This window comes from Peromyscus californicus, unplaced genomic scaffold (genome assembly GCF_007827085.1).
Source record: "Peromyscus californicus insignis strain IS unplaced genomic scaffold, ASM782708v3 Scaffold_12__1_contigs__length_115047231, whole genome shotgun sequence".
Lineage (NCBI taxonomy): Eukaryota > Metazoa > Chordata > Mammalia > Rodentia > Cricetidae > Peromyscus > Peromyscus californicus.
In genome coordinates, this window is record NW_026294413.1 from 50,649,114 (window position 1) to 50,668,684 (window position 19,571).

Here is a 19,571-nt window from a genome sequence, read left to right on the forward strand (position 1 = left end):
GATAGTGCAGAACGTTTACAACCATTGGTTCGGCTGGATTGGACTAACAGTGTTTCCATTACCAGCACATCAATGGAGTAGAGTGCTGCAGTCGGGATGGGGGTGCATGTCTGTAATCCCTGCACTTGGGAAGCTGGGTGGTGAGTTCAAGGCACCATAAACAACGTGAGGGTTACTGGTGACTTGCAGCTACATGGCAAGATCTTGAAAGAAAGAGAAAAAATGCTGCACACATCCACACTCGGTCTGCTGTCTTCCGGGGATCTGAGAATTACTAGCTGAAGTTCTAGAAGGTGCCATTTGATCTCAAGTGTGTGGTAGAGCCTTCGAAAAGCTAGAGAAGGATCTGAAAGGAAATGAATCAAACACGCAGGACTACTGCTTTACAGCTTCCAAGGGAACTGCTGTCCTTCCTTGACCTTGAGTTCTCTTTGCAGGTGGGATAATGTACTGAAATATAACCTACAGGTATTTCATTCTTAGAACTGTGTAGTCTGGAAGGCCAAGATCAAGGTGCCTCTGGTGAGGGCCTGCTTTGTCATCAGCAACCGGCACCTGTGTTGTCAGAGGTCCCTCTGCTAGATGGACACTGGTTCCATTCGTGTGGGCTCTACCCATATGGCCACCCAAAGCCCCCAGCCCTTAGTGCCATCAACACTTGGGAGGTCAGGAATTCAACATGAATTTTGTGTAGGATGTTCAGTTCCCATCACAAGGTACCCTAAAGCCCGGCGTGGGTCTAGTTCTGCGCCTTTGCGGCACATGTGTGCTGCTGTGTAACAGAGCCCCCACATGAGAAAGCAAATGGTTAGGCCTTCGATTGATCATCTGTGACAGGAACGAGAGGCCCTCTGGCTCCAGAGGTGACTGACTAAACCATGACTAAAAATGTTTTGTATTAACTCTGTACAAGTGTTGGCAGTTTGTGCAGGCTTTGAACCCCAGCACTACTATGATGAACCAGTAAATGCCAAGTTTTCTCTCAAATGTGTAATTTTTTTCATTGCATTTCTTGGTTCCTTCATTTTTTTTTATACCAATTTTTAGTAAAAGGGGGGAAAGTACACAGTGATCTGAGTGGTATTTATCTGAAATGCCAGAAGTAGGAGTCTACAGCTAAAAGAAACTCAATGATAGCTCAATAATGCAACCGAAAAGCAAATGGATTATTGGAAGGAAACAGTGCAGATTGTACTTCGGAATATAGTTATGAGCTAATGCTGGCTGAATTTAGGATTCTGGTGGGTGCACTTTCAATAGTTTAGTATATTCGAGACTCCTTCCACTGAACAGGACTTGTTGCCCAGGTGTAAATTATTCTGTGTTGGACTCTGACTCCTGCATATTTGAGGCTTTGTTTTCAGCATGTCTGTTTAGACAAAGGATAGCCCTTGGCCCTGTATTTTTCAAAGTCACTGCTTTTTCTTTCTTGGTCTTTGTTATTTGAGTAAGGCACGGTTCAGTCCCAGCTCCCTATTAATCATTTTAGGCTTTTGTAATGTTGAAAACACCGGTAAGGGTGACTGAAGATATTGAGCTATTTACTGAGCTTTGAAGCTATAAAGGAAAATGTTTTTTTGATGCTGTTTGTGTGTCTACTGGAGAGAGGTCAGATCCCACAGTCTCATTCTCTTGACTTTGTTGCATACTGATTTTAAGGGATGGGAATGGGTTCTCCAGAACTCCAAATCCAGAATAGCGGCGCAAAGCTAGACAGTCTCTGGCTTTCTCCACATAAGTTCATGGGTTTATTACTTAAACTTTCACTTGTGTATACAGTTTCACTATGAAAAAAACAGCTCAGAAATACTAAGGGTGAATGCTACCCTGCATTTACCAGGTCTTCCTCCCCAGGCCCAGTCCTTCCTAGTCCTCAAAGGAAACCGTTAACAGTTTAATGTATAATGTAACCTTTAGATGACTTGGTAATGCCCTTCTACCATCAGACTGGAAGTTATGTTTAAGAAGACCAAGTCAGGGAATGGAGGGCTGGCTCAGCAGGTGAGAACACTCTTGCAGAGGACCTATGTCAGTTCCCAGCACCCACATAGTTCACAGTGGTCCGTGACTCTACTTCCAAGGGTTCCATTGCCCTCTTCCTGGGCATAGCACATGCATGCTACACAGACACACATGTAAGCAAAATAGTCATATACATAAATCTTTAAAAGGCCAGAGCAGAAATTTTATCCTTGGACAGTCACCAAATCCTCCATCTCCAAACAATTCTCCATGCTCCTACAGCTGTGGCTCAACCCACTTCACCACACGTGCTATTATAATCCCTTTTTTTTTTTTTTTGCAAAGTAATCTGAAAACACGAATTTCATATTCCTAACATCATATCTGCCCTGTTTAAAACATTGTCTCGGCCTCTAGTTCTTAAAGGGAAAACCAAAAGTTACTGCTGTCCCATCCAGTCCCCACCCACACTCTAACCGCATCTCAAACTCCTTTGCCCTGAGCGTCCTGCTACACGGTGCCTTATGGTTTCTTGGTAAATGATGCTCTCCCTGAAACCTTTCCCCATCTGTTCACCTCCTGTTGTGTGGCACTATTCCTGGGGACATAAGAACAAATGTCTACTCACTGCAGATAGGAAACTGACAGCAGGCCAATATAAGGTTACCATCCCAGTCCTCGGTGAACAAAGAAGTTTTGTTAAGGTTGCGTACAAGACTATGGGTGAGGGGTTATTTACAGAAGCAGAAATGACTCTTAGACATTCTGTGTTACCCAAGCCCATACTGGCCTGGGTGACCGCTCACAAAAGCTGGGAACCTGGAGCATATTTCATAGCTTGCAGGTACCTTACAGGTTGGAAAGTGTCCTGTCCAGGTGGGTCAGATAGTCTGCGCCTCTTCCAGGCTGCTCAACTGGCCTCTGCCTCTTTAAGGCCGTATGGTTGGTCTGAGAGTATCTCTTAGCAGTCCTAAATGCTTATAATATGCTTGCGGAGGGAGGGAGGAGCCTAGTGAATAGGATCAGTTTCAGGGACTCCCTGAAACTATTTAGTTGTTTACTTCTGAGTTTGAAGAGCTTCCCTGCAAGTTGGAAAGTTTCATATCCTCTTAGAACAGTTCCCTGATGTTTCACTTTCCTGTTAACATCCGGCCTCTTAAGGAACTTACATCCATGGTTCGGTCTCAGAGGAAATTGCTACATGAAACCATGCTCTTAAGGTAGCATCTCCTTCAACCTTCAAGATTTATTCATGTGTTTTCTTCCTCAGTGGACCAATAGAAAACGTTTTCCTGTCTCAGTGTCATTAGCATCATGTTTTTCCTTAGTGGCATTTTAGTATGATAAAATTTTTAATATATTCCCAACACTAAAACACCAGTGTCGCCAGGTGGTATTGGCACACACCTTTAATCCCAGCACTCAGGAGGCAGAGCCAGGCGGATCTTGGTGAGTTTGAGGCCAGCCTGGTCTACAGAGTGAGATCCAGGACAGGCACCAAAACTACACAGAGAAACTCTGTCTCGAAAAACCGAAAAGAATAAACACCAGTATCTTTTCCTGTTGTGTTCGTGCTGAGTCCTTTGCATGGTGGTGGGCAGGCGCTGTAATGTGCACTCCGCTCCCAGCCTCTAGTTTCTAGTTTCCGGTGTGAGCGGCTATAGCCCAGTCTGAGACAGCCTTCTCTCTCAGCGCCATCCCTTGTGCTGTGGAAACAAAATGTGTAGGCAAGTCCGTATCCTTCAGATACCCAGGAAACATTTTTCAGAGAAGCCTCTCTGGCTTCCAACTTCCAACCTTTGTGTCCTGTGTCTGCAACGCTCCATTAGACCATAAGCAAAACTCTGCCACAGTGGCCCCAATATTTGGTACACAGAAATGTCTTGGGGTTTCTGTTGCTGTGAAGAGATGCCATGAACATGGCAATTTTTTGTTGTTTTTGTTTTTGTTTTTCAAGACAAGGTTTCTTTGTGTAGCTCCAACTGTCCTGGAAGTCACACTGTAGACCAGGCTGACCTCAAACTCAGAGATCTGCTTGTCTCTGCCTCCCAAGTACTGGGATTAACTGATTTTTTTTTTTTTTGAAACATGGCAGCTCTTATAAAGGAAAACATTTAATTGGGGTGGCTTAGACTTTCAGAGGTTTAGTCTATTATCTTCGTGGTGGGACATGGTGGCGTGCAGGCAGACATGGTGCTGGAGAAGGAACCGAGAGTCCTACATCTTGATCTGCAGGCAGCAGAAGTCTGTCCACACTGGGTGTAGCTTGAGCAGAGGAGATCTCTACGCCCACCCCCACAGTTGCCCACTTCCTCCAGCAAGGCCACACCTAACAGTACCACTCCCCTATGAGCTTATGGGGGCCCATTACATTCAAACTGCCACAGTAAGTCTTAACATTGAATAAATATATAAAGTAATATCCTGGTCAGTAGGAAAGTATGCCGTGGATGTCACTAAAACTAAAGTGGTTTTGGCAGTTAAACATTTTTTTTTTTAAGATTGAGTTTTGAAGAAGTCACTTTTCTCCTTCCACCATCTGGGTCCAACTCAGACCACCAGGCCTGGCAGCATGTGCCTTTACCCACCGAGCCTTCCTGCTGACCCTGGACAAGCAGTCTTAAAGGTAGAGAGTCATGGAAAAGCAGACTCGTGCCCTGCCTAAAGTGCCAATTATAACTGCTGTGAGGCAATTCTCTATCAAGTGAGTGAACAAAGGAGCTCCACCTTGTGGGTCAACTCAGCTGGCAAGGATTTCTCTTGTTCATCCCTGAGGTTTGGGGCACAATGACTTCAGTCTTGTTCTAACCAAAATGTCCTGTGGGGACCTGTTGAGGTTTTTCCGCAGCAGCGGTGGAGGGCTGACATTACCTGTCTGCAGATGTCTCAGACAAAGTTGTGTCTCCGTGCTCCACAAAAGTGGCATCTGGAGTCATGTTCTACAGTCAAAAGGACACCAACCTTGCAAAGCCCAGTTATTCCCAGAGCTCAAGCACCGGGGAGTTCTGTAGCACAGTATCAGCCCCACCTTAATATCCAGCATGTGTCTGCTACAGAGCTTGCAGAGGCTCAGAAGAGCATGCAGAATGCCTGGGAGAAAGGTATCCATTATGCCTGGTAAGCAGAGGGAGGAATGTTTTCCCACTTGGGTATAAATATAGCAAACTTTTAGAACACACCTGTAATTAGCAAAGTGCAAGTCCAGTAGCTGAAACCCAGATACCTCGCTTTAATCAACTCCAGAGAACATTACACCTGAACCCCTAATTACCAAATCCCCAACTCCCATCACAAACTCTTGAGTCCTCCAAAGAAGGGAGGGAGCCTGTGAAATCCGAGCCTCCTAGTTCATAGGGATGAGTCTGTGGCTAGCAGTACTCCAGAAAATGGCTATCTTAAGTCCCTTCCTTTATTCCTCAAAGGAAGGCCTTCATTGGACAATGGTGTGATTTTCTCCTGTTGTGTGAAAGATAGACAGACACAACACGGAGCCAAAAAAGGTTCCTTCCACTTTCACTGAAGTCCTAGTGTATAGCACTTTGGGTTTCTTCCCTAATGCTCTTAACTGTAGTCTTAGCGGAACGGACAGTTTGTTCCTCTTCTGCTACATGCTAGATTAACGGTTTACAATAGATTAACAGTATATGCAGCTAGATTATTTCCTTCCTCTTTGCTTTGGTAGATGGGGAGCTCAAAACTGAGTCTGTTCCTAGTTTAGACCAGTTATTTTTATTTTTTTTTTTTTTTTTGGTTTTTCGAGACAGGGTTTCTCTGTGCAGCTTTGCGCCTTTCCTGGGACTCACTTGGTAGCCCAGGCTGGCCTCGAACTCACAGAGATCCGCCTGGCTCTGCCTCCCGAGTGCTGGGATTAAAGGCGTGCGCCACCACTGCCCGGCTAGACCAGTTATTTTTTAACCTAGCATCTCAATCTATACCATTTTCATCAGGGTTTACATATTTGGTGTATTTTTTTAATATAACTTACATGCAATGAAAGCACACAGGTATCTGATAAAATTTTGACAATCTCATACATCCATGTTATTATCAGAACATTTTCACCATTCCAGAAAATTCCCTTGTTCCCCTTTCTGCTCAGTGCTCGCTGCTCTGCTGTAGCTACTTTGTGGTTTCTGTAGCTGTAGACCATGTCAGGCTGTTCCTGAGCTTGTTAGACTGGAGTCATAAAGTATGTACTATGTGATCCTTTGGCTTGACCCTCTTTCCACCCAGTGCTTTTGACGGTCATGTAGAGTAGTGCCTTCTTGGGTGCCGAGCATTCCATCTTTGCATGTACCATTTTATTTTTCATGAATTTTTCATAGTCATTTGGTCCAAATTGGAACAATCTTTTATAAAAAAAGTTACTGTAAACATTAGCATATAAGTCTTTGGGGATAGTTTGTTTTTAAAAATCTGTAAGGACTCGGGCACAATGGCATGTACCTTGAGCCCTAGCACTCAAGAGACAGGTGGATCTCCGTGAGTTCAAGGCCAGCCAGAGCTACATAGTGAGACTCATTCTCAAAAATTAACAATAAAACCCCAAACTGAATAAAATTTAAAAATCTGTAACTTTCACTGTGAAACCATCTTTATCATAAACCTTGGAGGCGTTGATATGGCATGAATAATATAAGAGACTATAGCAGCCCCAGTAGTATTAAATTCACAGTCATAAACACTAAGACCAATGTATAAATATGTTCCCCATTACCTTGGAGTTAATGTCTAATCATATATGCAATGTGTGCCTTCAAGTAGCTGCAACTGGGATATCTTCTCATTTTGTCCCCTGGAGAGTACAGGTTATGATCTCTTCAAATCTCATCTTGCTTGTCTAGTAGGCCATTCTCAGGCTTAGCATTATTTAAAGCCAAATTTATTCCGATCTTATCCCCTCCCCCCAGCTTTCCTGGAAATTCCTCATCTTAACTCCTTTTTCCATTAATCTTGCTAAAATTATGGGTCATTCTTAACTGTTTTTCATAGGCCTTCTATTTGCCCTGTTAGCAAGTCCAGTGTGCTCTACCTTCAGACTACAGATGTCCAAGACTTCCTCTTCTGCTGTAACGCCAATGCCACCATCAGTTGTCGCTAAGATTAGTGCAGGATTTCACTAGTGATCCAGTCTAAACGATGTCATGTCACTCCTTTGACCAAATCCCAGTGTTTTTATTGAGGATAAAGGCCAAAGTCCTTACGGTATTTGAGATAGGACAATATTTAATCTGGCCTCTCCTGTAATCTTTCCTATACTATCTACCAATCTTTTCTCCAACATATGGCTGCCTCACTTTCTCTTAAACATACCAAGTCCCTTACTGCCCCAGAGCCTCTGTCCTTGCAGATGGTGGGCCAGGAACGCCACAGCTGCTTCTCCCTGTAAATTCCACAGCCTCCCATCATGCTTCACTCCAGTCTCTGCTCACGTGCCACTCCATTAAATAGTTCTCGGCTGATAAACATTCTTCTTGATTCTTCCACTATTGTTATTTTGAGACATTTGAGGGATTTATATGTAACTCAGGCTATTCTGGGACTTCTGGGATAGCCCAGAACTCACAGCAGTCTTCTTGCCTCTGCCTCCCTGGCTTTGAGATTATTGGCATGTGCCCCCATGCCCAGCCTCTGACCACCTTTTCTAAATGGAGTCACACCTCTACTGCAACAGTGGCAGATTCTATTTGCATTGTGTTCCTTCTTTGCCTGACCTGGGCCAGACCACGAAGACCGCTTCAAGTTAGAGGATGTGCAAAAATGAGCACCAGGACTTGGCCTTGTCTCAAGATTCCTAGAGCAGTCTCAGGGGTGCAGCTCAGCGGTAGAGTGTGTGCTTAGCAAGGAAGACCCTGGGTTCAGTTCTCAATGCAAGATGTATACACTTATTCATCCCCCGAATTTCTGAAATAGGTACTACAAAATTCAGGGACAAGAAAAACTAAGAGAGTAAGGACAAGCTTTGTCCTGGCTCCCTTGATTTCTCACAGAGGGTTCTAGAACTTTTGCCTCTCCACAGCTTACATGGAGAGTGATCCTTTCACCAGAGCGGAGGACTTAAAACTCTCATTTCTTCCCCTCCCCATGTAGGCCATTCAACAACCCAAACCAAGGTACTTTCCATCTTGCTGCACGAGGCTCATGCCCAGGTGTTCTTGGGACCGTGACTATGGTCTTCTCTAAGTCTCCTCTCTGGCCCCGCTGAGGCCTCCTAGTCATGACCATGTTCCTTCCTCTTTATCTATGATACTGGATACCACCTGTGGTGCTTTGAAAGAAAATGGCCCCCAAAGGGAGTGGCACTACAAGGAGGTGTGGCCTTGTTGGAGGAAGTGTGTCACTGTGGGGACGGGCTTTGAGGTCTCTTTTGCTCAAGTTTCCCTCAGTGTGACAGTCATTCGACTTCCTGTTGCCTGCATGATATAGCGCACTCAGCTCCAGCACCATGTCTGCCTGCACACTGCCATGCTCCCTGTCATGATGATAATGGACTGAACCTCTGAAACTGTAAATGAGCCACCCTCAATTAAATATTTTCTTTATAAGAGTTGCCCTGGTCATGGTGTCTCTTCACAGCAATAGTAATCTCTAACCAAGACACCACCTGAAATATATACACATTGTTTTGTTTATTGCATGTCTGAGTAAAATGCAAATTTCCCTTAGATCTGAAACTTTATTCTTGTTCTCATCTTTGAGACTAACACCTGGCACACAGTAAGTATGTAATAATTTCTTAACATGGTTCTGTGTAGTCTCCTTTTAAGAAATTGGCTTCATGGAGTGGTGGGGACAGCATAGCTCAGTTGGTAGAGTGCTTGCCTAGCATTTAGGAAGCCCTGGGGTTCAATCCCTAGCACCTTGCAAACCAGGTGTAGTATCACACCATAATCTCAGCACTCAGGAGGTGGAGGTAGAAGGATCAGAGGTTTCAGGTCATCCTTAGCTACCTAGTAAGTTTGAAGCCAGTCTGGGCTACGTGAGACCCCTCCCTGTCTTGCGGGGTGGGGAGATTGGCTTCATTGTGTAGACTTCAAAGGCTGTTGCAAATTAAACCTTCTTTTTTTGCCCTTTTTCCTTTCCTTTTAGTCTTAGAATATATTTAGGAGTTGGAGCCGCCACAGACACCTCAGACTTGGCACTAGTTACATTGCTATGTCAAGCAAGACCAACATTCTGCCTTTAGTGGGCACAGAAGAAATCTGCTACTAATTTTAATGTTTGAAGTTCAAATTCCTTCTACTGTGGGATTTCTTGAATGTGGTAGTTAGAATCACCTTGGAGGGAAAAAAATGGCAGAGAGTGCATTGAAGTTCAGGCTGATTCACAAGTAAAAGTCCTCACAGAGGTGGCGTTCTGAGAGACATCATGCTTGCTTGGAAGCCTACAGGGCTAAATGGGTGCCGTAGTGCAGATGCTTATGTAAATATTGAGAGCCTTTTCTTACTTATTCGTCTCAAGAAATACTTTTATTGTGTCCAGTGTACCAGATACTATTTTGTGTATACGTGTCTACCTGCATGTATGTCTAGGCACCACATGAATGTCTGGTGCCTGTGGAATCCAGAAGAGAGGGTTGGAGCCCCAGGAACTGGAGTTATTGCTGGTTGTGAGCCACCACATGGGTGCTGAGAACTGAACCTGGATCCTCTGCAAAAGTGGCAAGAGATAGAAACCACTGAGCATCTCTCCAGCCCAGATACTAACCTTTTAAAAGCCAACATTTACTATAGTAAAATATTTTCTACTAGGTGACCCAGAAAATCCAGGCTTTTGGTGGTCAATAAGTAACATGTAGTGAGCACCCATGCATGTAGATCATAAGCACTAGACTCTGCCCTGCAGGAGTTTACAAATTCTCTCTTTCCATGGTCTTGAAACAAAAATAATAAGCTTGGCTGTCTTTGTGGGTAACTGAAAGATGTGCACTCTTGAGACTGCTGGAGACCATATCTTTCTGTAGGATGGAAACAGCATTTATTATGTTATATGTTGGTGGGATATTTGGTGTTGGCAGACTGACATACTACTGAATTTGATACGATATCTACTCAGTTTGGAATCAGCCTACAGCTGGGCGGGCTGTGAATCTTATATATGTGGCTCATCCTGCCTCTCAATACTTGGAAAGAAAGATGGTTAGGATGGCTCTTGCGAGAACAAGGGTGTTCCACCCACTAAATTCTGATTAAAGGAACAAACAGAAGAAAAGGGTAGTTGTCTTTTTAAGTTCTTTTTAAGTGGTGAAAGATATTCCCAGACAAAACTGAATCTACAGAGTCAATAGTTCACCTGGAAGGTTTGAGGATGGAGCTCCATTGGTAGAGAGCTTGTGTAAACTGGGTGTGGTGGTGCACATCTGTAATCCCACAAGGAGGCAGGAGGATCATAAGTTCAAGATCAAATTTAGCTACATCAGGCCGGGCGGTGGTGGCGCACGCCTTTAATCCCAGCACTCGGGAGGCAGAGCCAGGCGGATCTCTGTGAGTTCGAGGCCAGCCTGGGCTACCAAGTGAGTCCCAGGAAAGGCGCAAAGCTACACAGAGAAACCCTGTCTCGAAAAAAACCAAAAAAACAAAACAAAACGAAAAAAACCAAAAAAACAAAACAAAACAAATTTAGCTACATCCTTAGACACAGGAGACCCTACCTTCACACACACACACACACACACACACACACACACACACACACACACACACACACACACACACACACACCCTTTTAAGACCTTTGCTAAACTAAGTAAGTCTGGTACAGATCAACTCTACACACAAGGAGTTTGGCCAAGGATGGGGAGTGCCAGCTCTGGTTGATCACAAAGCCTCACAGGCAAGTACTGCAAACAAGGAGAACTTAAACCAGAATGGAAAACCATAGATAGCGGTCAGATGAAAAACAGCAACCAAGTTCACAAAGAGATACTCGATAATAAGCATAAACATCCCCAGCCCCATGTTGGTGGTTTTCTCAGCACAGTCCACTTGAAACAGTAGCTGAAGCTGTTATAACCCGATGGCCTGTTATCTCTCAAAGCATCAATATTCAAAAATATAAAGTCATTGCTCCAGGGCGTAGTCTACAGAAACCTTCAATTCGTGGACAGACTGGTACAAGTTGCTAGTCTCTCGGCAATGCTTTTGAAACCCAGTTTACAGCATTACTGATCCACTCAGCCATTGCTAGACAGGCAGGTGATGGGTTCTGATTGTAGAGTATTCTATCATCTGAATCAATGACAAGACAGAGGACACAGCAGGGGACCGCCCAGAGACAGAAGAGACTCTACCCACTGACCACTTCTTTTTTGTTTTTAAAAGATAAAGGTATTTGTTTCTTTTCATTGGAAAAACCTTCAAACGCAGACATGGAAGAAGAAACACTAGGCTAATTCTCATAAACCTACCACTTAGCTTTATGAATGAATATTCTGGTCTTTCTCATTTCTGTATACTTCCTTATGTTTACATATGCTTTAGTATTTTAAAACATCATCTTGCCCATAAACACTGACATACGTTAGCTTTTTTTTTTCTTTTTAAAGAAAATCACAATGATATTCCTATCTTCAAAAAATAAGCAACAACATGAGCTAATGCACACTTAAATCTTTATTCAATATTCTTCATTTGGCTTAAACATTGACTTTTCATAGTTGGTTTGTGTCAACTGGGATTCAAGTCTGGTCGTCCGTCACGTTTACCCAGGTTGGCTGCTGTACATTTCAGTCTTATTTCCTTCACCACTTTCCAGCTGTTTATTTTTCTATTTTATTTATGAGAGAGAGAGTCTCATATAGCACAGGCTGGCCTCAAACTTGTTATGTAGCCGAGGATGACCTTGAAACTCCTGGTCCTCTTGTCTCAGGCTCCCTATTAGCAGCACACACCACCACTCACTTAGAAAGCAGTTTGCTTTCCTGCTATGTAGTAGGATTTTTGTGCGTGTGATTTTTGTTTTGTTTTGTTTTCTCTTTACATCGTTTTTGCTATCTTCACAATGAGCTTGTTGGAGAGGCACATATTCCCACTTCATAAAAGGGAGGTGTTGGAGTTGTCTGAGTGCAAGTTCAAAGTCCTAAGACTGACTTATTCCCTGAATGTTGTGGTGCCAACATCAAATAAGGCCATTCTCTGTATTCAGTTAAGAAAAACTTGATGAGCATAAACAAACTCAGCTGTTCAAAGTTCTTGAGAGATTTTAGTTGACATTTAATGATTCATTTAGGAATGTAAAAAGAAATTATAGAAAGTTTTCCACTTTTGTAGATTAAAAAGAAAAGTTTGCCACGTTTTCCTTGTCCTGTTTCTTACTCTTGATCATGTCCTGTGCTGACTCTTAGTGTTTTTTAATTTATACTGAGTAGAAAGAGGACAAAGTAAATCTTTGCTGAAGGACATTGGCTTCTGGAATATCCTTGAATCTCAAGTCATACCAGTCCTTACATTACACACGTGAGCTAATTTAAAAGATACTAGAATCGGAAGCTGTCCTATGAACAGCTTCTGGAAGAGTCTGCATGCACAATGAAGAGCTCAGAGCCCCAGTGGGTCGAGTGATTGTTAGCGGGCCGGCCACTCAGCTATTGTGATTCCAAGTCATGACTTGAACTCAGCACCATTGTCCTTCACTTATGTACTGCCATTGTGTGGCTTCCCTTGTATTAATTTTTTATTTCAAATTTTTTTATTTCAAATTTTGTCACTATTATGGGGAGAGAGAGAGAGAGAGAGAGAGAGAGAGAGAGAGAGAGAGAGAGAGAGAGAGAGAATGCAAGTAAGGGGGCCTGCAAGAGGCCTATGGCAGCTGGAGGCATTGAGTTCCATAGGTCTGGAGTCACAAGTGTTTGTGAGCTTTGACATGAGTGCTGAGCTCCAATCTTCTGCAAGAGCATACATGCTATTAACCTGAGCCGTCTCTCCAGACAGAAAACACATTTGAAGTAGGGCTATGGTTATACTTTCATGAGTTTATTTTATGTATTTATTTTGAGACTCATTTAGACCCAGTTGGCCCTCAAGCACTGGAACCTCAGTGCTAGAATCACAGGTGAGAACCACCACACCAAGTTTATGTGGTGCTGGGATCAAACCCAGGGCTTCAAGTTTGCTAGGCAAGTACTCTACCAACTAACTGAGCTATGTTCTCAGCCTAATTTTGTTTTTGTCTTTGTTTTTAAACAGTCATCTATATGAATAAGTTTAAACAGATGTACACTTTAAGAATCATTCAGTCTTTTGGTTCCCAAAGGAAAAGAAACGATCTTGTTTGTAATGCTACTGAGTATATACTTTTTGTTTTCATAAAAATACTTGAGTCTGATAACATACAAATAGAAAACAGGAAAAACTGAAGCAAAATCCCTCACCATGTTCTACTTCAAACTGTACACGTGAAGGTTAGGGATCAATGGTAGGAAACAGCTAATTGTTCTTCAGCAACAGCTCTGGGACAATGGTTTGAAGCAGCGTGATGACGGGCACACTCTTCAGCTTCCTACTAGCTCATAAACATTGCCTGTCTGTTTCCTTCATGGATAAATTTAACCTTACACCCAGCCTCCGTGTCTCCAGTGCTGTCCTGTTTGCAGAGCAATAATCAGACCACAGGTTTTTGACACCTTGTGACTTGCAGGATATCTTTCTGCAGACAGACATGTGCATTAGTGACCCATTTCCCAGTGTTATTTCTGGACTGTGTACAGGAACTGATGGTGCCGTGGGGTACACGGCTATTTATTCTGGCTTCTGAGCAATTGAAGTGCAAGGAGGTACTTATTTCATGGTGTTTGACAGAAGGAAACAGATTTACAAGACAAGGTTGAAAACAAGCAGCCATTGTGAGTTGAGAATAAATTGACATACATGTAGTGTCTTTGCTATTTGCATATCTAATATTAAAGATAAATATCAACTGCCACCCAGCAAGCATGTCACTGTGAGCTGAGAGTAAACAGACATCAAAGTAGTGTCTTAGCTATTTGTGTATCTAACAGTAAAGTTAAAGGTCAGGAGCTGGAGAGATGGCTCAGCGGTTAAGAGCACTGGCTGCTCTTCCAGAGAACCCAGGTTCGAATCCCAGTACCCATCTGGCAGCTCACAACACAACTGTCCTTAACTCCAGTCCCAAGGGACCCAACACCCTGTTCTGACCTCTGCTGGCATCAAGGATGCATGTGGTACACAGACATACATGCAGGTAAAACATCTATACACATAAAAGTAAAAGTTTTAGAAGTCAGATACCACCCATATCTGAAATATAGAGAAATAGCATTATGTATCTGAATTACACACACACACACACACACACACACACACACACACACACACACACACACACACACACGGTTCTCTGTCATTCCCAGTTGTAAGCCTAGCATAATGAAGTCAAGTTTTATCCATTTATTCATTTTATCATGTGGACTATGTAATTTAGTAATATGTATATAATACATACATGTATTGGGTGGGTTGAGGGAAAAGACACTCAAACATAACCATCAACCAACTTCAACTACTATCAACTCATAACCAGCTTTGTCTATGTCCCCATCCACTGTACATTAAACCAAACTATTCATTGAGCTTCTTTTATCCTTGTTTGTATCTATAGAAGCTAAGATCTTAAATAAGACAACACTACATTACACCAAAAACCTAGGCAAGGGCTGGAGAGATGGTGTGGGGGTTAAGAGCACTGGCTATTATTCTTCCAGAGGATCAAAGTTCAGATGTCAGCCCCCCAACTCCATAGGATCCAACACCTTCATCTGGCCTGTGTGAGCAACCACACACAGAGAAACATACATATATACACAAATTAATAATAAATCTTTAAAATAAAAATTATAAACCAGACAATAATAATTTCATATCACTAAATATACAATTACTCTCATTTTTTCCCTAAAATCTACATCTGGCTTTGGTTCTTTTTTAAAGTTTATAAGTTTGTATATCTGGATCAGTATACAAATAAGATCCATACACTAAAATTTACTGATAATGTTTAAGTTAAAATTAAAAAAATTGTAAAATACACAAAACTTAAAACTGACCATTTCAGCATTAGAGTGTACATTTTGGTGTTGTTAAGTACACTCACATTGTGCAACCAATCTCTAGAAACCTTTTCTCTTGCAAAACTGAGTGTCTGCCTCCATTTAATTATGTCTCACTATTCTCCGCTTTCCCCAGACACTGGTAACCACTTCCTTTTATTTTTTAAATTATGTTTATGTTTTGTGTGTAGGCATGTAGGTGCATATGCTGCAGCATGCATACAGAGGTCAGAGGACCACTTGTGGGAGTCAGTTCTCTCCTTCTACCCTGGAGGTCCAAGGGATGGAACACAGGTCATTAGGCTCGGCAGCAAGTGTCTTAACCTGCTAAGACATTTCATATACCTATCACTATATAAATTTGACTATTCTCAGCACCTCATATGAGGGCAACCATATATTATTTGTCTTTTTATGCCTGGCTTATTGCACTTGACAATGTTATCAAGGTATATCCATGTGAATAATATTCCATTGTGTGAATATACCACATTTTATTTATTCATTCATCCTATCAATAGACATTTGAGATTATGAATGTCTTTATGATATTTAGTCTTGTAATCCAGGAAAGTTGTATGATTTCGGATTTATTTAGGCCAGCAAGTTAGAACTACTTGGAAGGTTTTTAAAATACAGACTATCTTGGTGTCTTAGTTAGATTTCTATTGCTGTGAGAAAGACAATGACCAAAAGCAACTTGGGGCTGAGAGGGCTTATTTTGGCTTACTTATCTCAAGACACAGTTCATTGAGGGAAGCCAGGACAGGAACTCAAGGCAGGAACCTGGTGACAGGAACTGCAGTGAGGCCATGGAAGGACACTGCTTAGTGGCTTGCTCCTCATGACTTACTCAGCCTGTTTTCTTACACCACCCAGGATGCTCCAGATGGCACCATCCCCAGTGTATCACTCCCACATTAACTATTAATCGAGAAAATGTCCTACAGATTTGCCTACAGACCAGTGTGACGGAGGCATTTTTCTCAGTTGACCTCTCTTTTCAATAACCTTGGCTGTGTTGACAAAATATCTAGCATGCCTGAAGTTTCTGATTCATCCTCTCTCTCTCTCTCTCTCTCTCTCTCTCTCTCTCTCTCTCTCTCTCTCTCTCTCTCTCTTTCTCTCTCTCTCTCTTTCTCTCTCTCTCTCTTTCTCTCTCTGTCTCTCTCTCTGTCTCTCTCTCACACACACACATTCTCTCTCTCTCCTCTCTCTCTGTGTCCATATGTATACATACATATATATGTATGCATAAAACAAAATATTTTTAATTTATTCTTTGAGAATTTCTTTTTAAATTTTTTATTTATGTGTGTGGGTATTTTGCCTGCACGTTTGTCCATGAACCACTTGTGTACCTAATTATCTGGAACTAGAGTTATAGACTGTTGTGAGCTACCATGTGGGTGCTGAGAATCAAACCCAGATCCCCTGGAAAAGCAGCCAATGCTTTTAACCACTGAGCCAACTTTCCAGCCCACTTTGAGTATTCCATGCATGCGCACAATGTGTTTTGATTATATCTATCCCAACTTTCCATGTGTATCCCTCCACAGCATGTACCTTCCCCAACTTAATGTCCTCTTCTTTTTAAATAAAAAAACTACAATAGCCCACTGATCCAAATTGGTACCACCTATATGCTCACGAGTGTGGAGCTATTCACTAGGGCATAGGCAACTTACCAGTGGCTACCCATCCCCCGCAAAAATGGCTCTTCCCTGGCAGCTGTCAACTGCTTAATAGCGCAGTAACAAGGAGTGGGGCATACAAGACCCTCTTCAATCACTGATCCCCACAAATGATCCACAATGTGTTTTTGTTTTGGGGTGTTTTTGTTTGTTTTGTTTTTCTGAGACAGTATCTCATTATGTAGCCCTGGAAAGCCTGGAACTCCCTGTGTAGACCAGGTTAGCCTCAAACTCACAGATGTCCACCTGCTGCTACCTCTGGAGTGTGCATCATCACCTATTTTTTGTGGGGGCCTTAGAATTTGCATTTCTAACAGTTCCTAGAGTATCTTGCCCTTTCTGGTCTGAGACCATATTTTAAGAATGATTTTGAGGGAGTTGAGGGGGCATATCTTTAATTGCAGCACTTAGGATTCAGAGGCAGGGTATATCTAGAGCAGTGGTTCCCAATGTGTGGGTTACAACCCCTTTAGGGGTCGAATAACCCTTTCAGAGGAGTCGCCTAAGACCATTGGAAAACACAGACATTTACATTTTGAATCATAACAGTAACAAAATTAGTTATGAAGTAGCAGTGAAATAATTTTATGGTTGGGGGTCACCATAACATGAGAAACTGTATTAAAGGGTCACAGCGTTAGGAAGGTTGAGAATCACTGTTCTCGAGGCTAGCCAAAGCTATACAGTGAGACTGTATCTCAAAAAGAAAAAAAAAAAAAAAAAGACTGTCACATGAGTTGGAGAGGTGCCTCAGCCATCCAGAACACTGGCTATGCTTTGAGATGACTCAGGTTTGATTCCCAGCTCCTACATGGCAGCTCCCAAGCATCTGTAACTCTGGTTCCAGGGGACCTGACACCCTCTTCTGATTTCCAAGGGCACCAGGCACTCACAGGGTACACAGACATACGTTCAGACAAAATACCTATAATACATATAATTTTTTTTTTTTTTTTTTTTTTTTTTTTTTTGGTTTTTCGAGACAGGGTTTCTCTGTGCAGCTTTGCGCCTTTCCTGGGATTCACTTGGTAGCCCAGGCTGGCCTCGAACTCACAGAGATCCGCCTGGCTCTGCCTCCCGAGTGCTGGGATTAAAGGCGTGCGCCACCACCGCCCGGCAATACATATAATTTTTATGACTATCATTTAGACTTGAAGATTGAGGAAAACATGGTAAGTTTTCTTCAGATTAAAAGCCAATGAAACATATGATATCATCTCTATTCTAATAAGATTTGTTCTAAATATCAGATCTGTGATACAGAAAGCAGTCTATAGCATGCCACTTTGAATGCATTGACCTTATTTGTAAAATAAAAAGCAAACACAGAATTATAAAATTGATTTTTTTTTTCTGTTGGAGATGTCTTTGTTAGGCAACCATTAAAATCAAGAAGGCATGTTGTTGCAAATCAGTTTATAGTCTTCTTGGAAGGAGAAAAAATAAAGTTCTTTACCTCTCTTTGGCCTCTAATTCAAATTTTGCATACTAAATACTTGCCCCCTTCCTGCCAAAACCAACTAGATTGACTTACCAGGTAGAAAACTGGATTAAGTGTCATTTAAGTAATATATACATATAAAAGTTGATTCCAGTGGTTGGTCACAAAAGAAGACACCAAGCATTGAAGAAGAGCCACAAGGAGACTACGAGGGCCCTGTGTCTCAACTTTGCCCCTCTCTTCTTAGTTTCAATCCAACCAACCTAACAACATTAGGTTTCCCTCTTTCTTTAGACGTGTAGTCCGTTGACAGTCCTGGATTGTTGACTTGGATGGGGAGCACATGAAGGCAGAAGACACAGTGCTTCCTGTCCTGGTAATAAAGTGCATCACCACCGTCATTCCATGGTGGCAGAGTAGACATGGCAACCACAAAAGGAGCTTGAGTCCAGTCACTTGAGTCGTCTCAGTAGCTTGAATTCCAGTTTGTGTTGAAGGGAGCAGGGGAGATAGGCCCTTCTTTCTCTACTATCCCATTGTCTGGTTTAGGCAGCATTTTCAGGCTAGGCAACTCCCCACATCCCCCATACTCTCAACATCTAGTGAAGATCATTGTTTTCTACTAAGTCCATTGCAAGCCGGGGCAGTGGTTCTCAGTGTGTGAGCTGAAGGTCTCTGAGGGTTCTTGAGCTCTTCTGGGATTTTTCAGGAAATCCGTGAAGTAAAAACTATTTCATTTTTGGATTTTTTTTTTTGTATAGGGTCTCATGTAGCCCAGGATGACTTCAAACTTGCTATGTAGCTAAGGATAGTATTAAACTTCTCATCCTCCTGCCTCAAGCGCTGATCATAGGCAGGTTTTATACACAACCAAAACTATTTTTTGTTATTTCCCTACCTCATTTTTAATTTTCCAGAGACATGACTAATAGAATTCTAACTCACTGAGGAAGCAAATATGGGAATACAGCTATATTCTGTTCAGCAATTTCCTAAAATATAATGCCAGTCTCCTCACTGAATTATTTTGTTTTAGAAATTAATCATAAAACTAGACTATTTTGTTAATGTGTAATAAGCATATATTTTTAAATAAAATTAATAAATACACATTTTAAATTTTCTTAATTTTAATTTCTAAGATACTAAATTTCAATAGTTGTAACTTACAAAACATATAGAGAGCCTTCAATAATGTTTAAGAACATAAAAGGATTCTGAAACCAAAGTATTTGAAGAATGCCAGCCCAGGATTGTTTAAGACTTTCTGGGATATAGGCAAATTACCTCCAAGCCATCCATCCCATGTTCTCATTTCATTTCTGTTGCTGTGATAAAATACTCTGGCAAAAAAAACAATCTAGGGGACAAAGTTTAATTTTAACTCACAGTTCTGGGTGATAGGCCATTA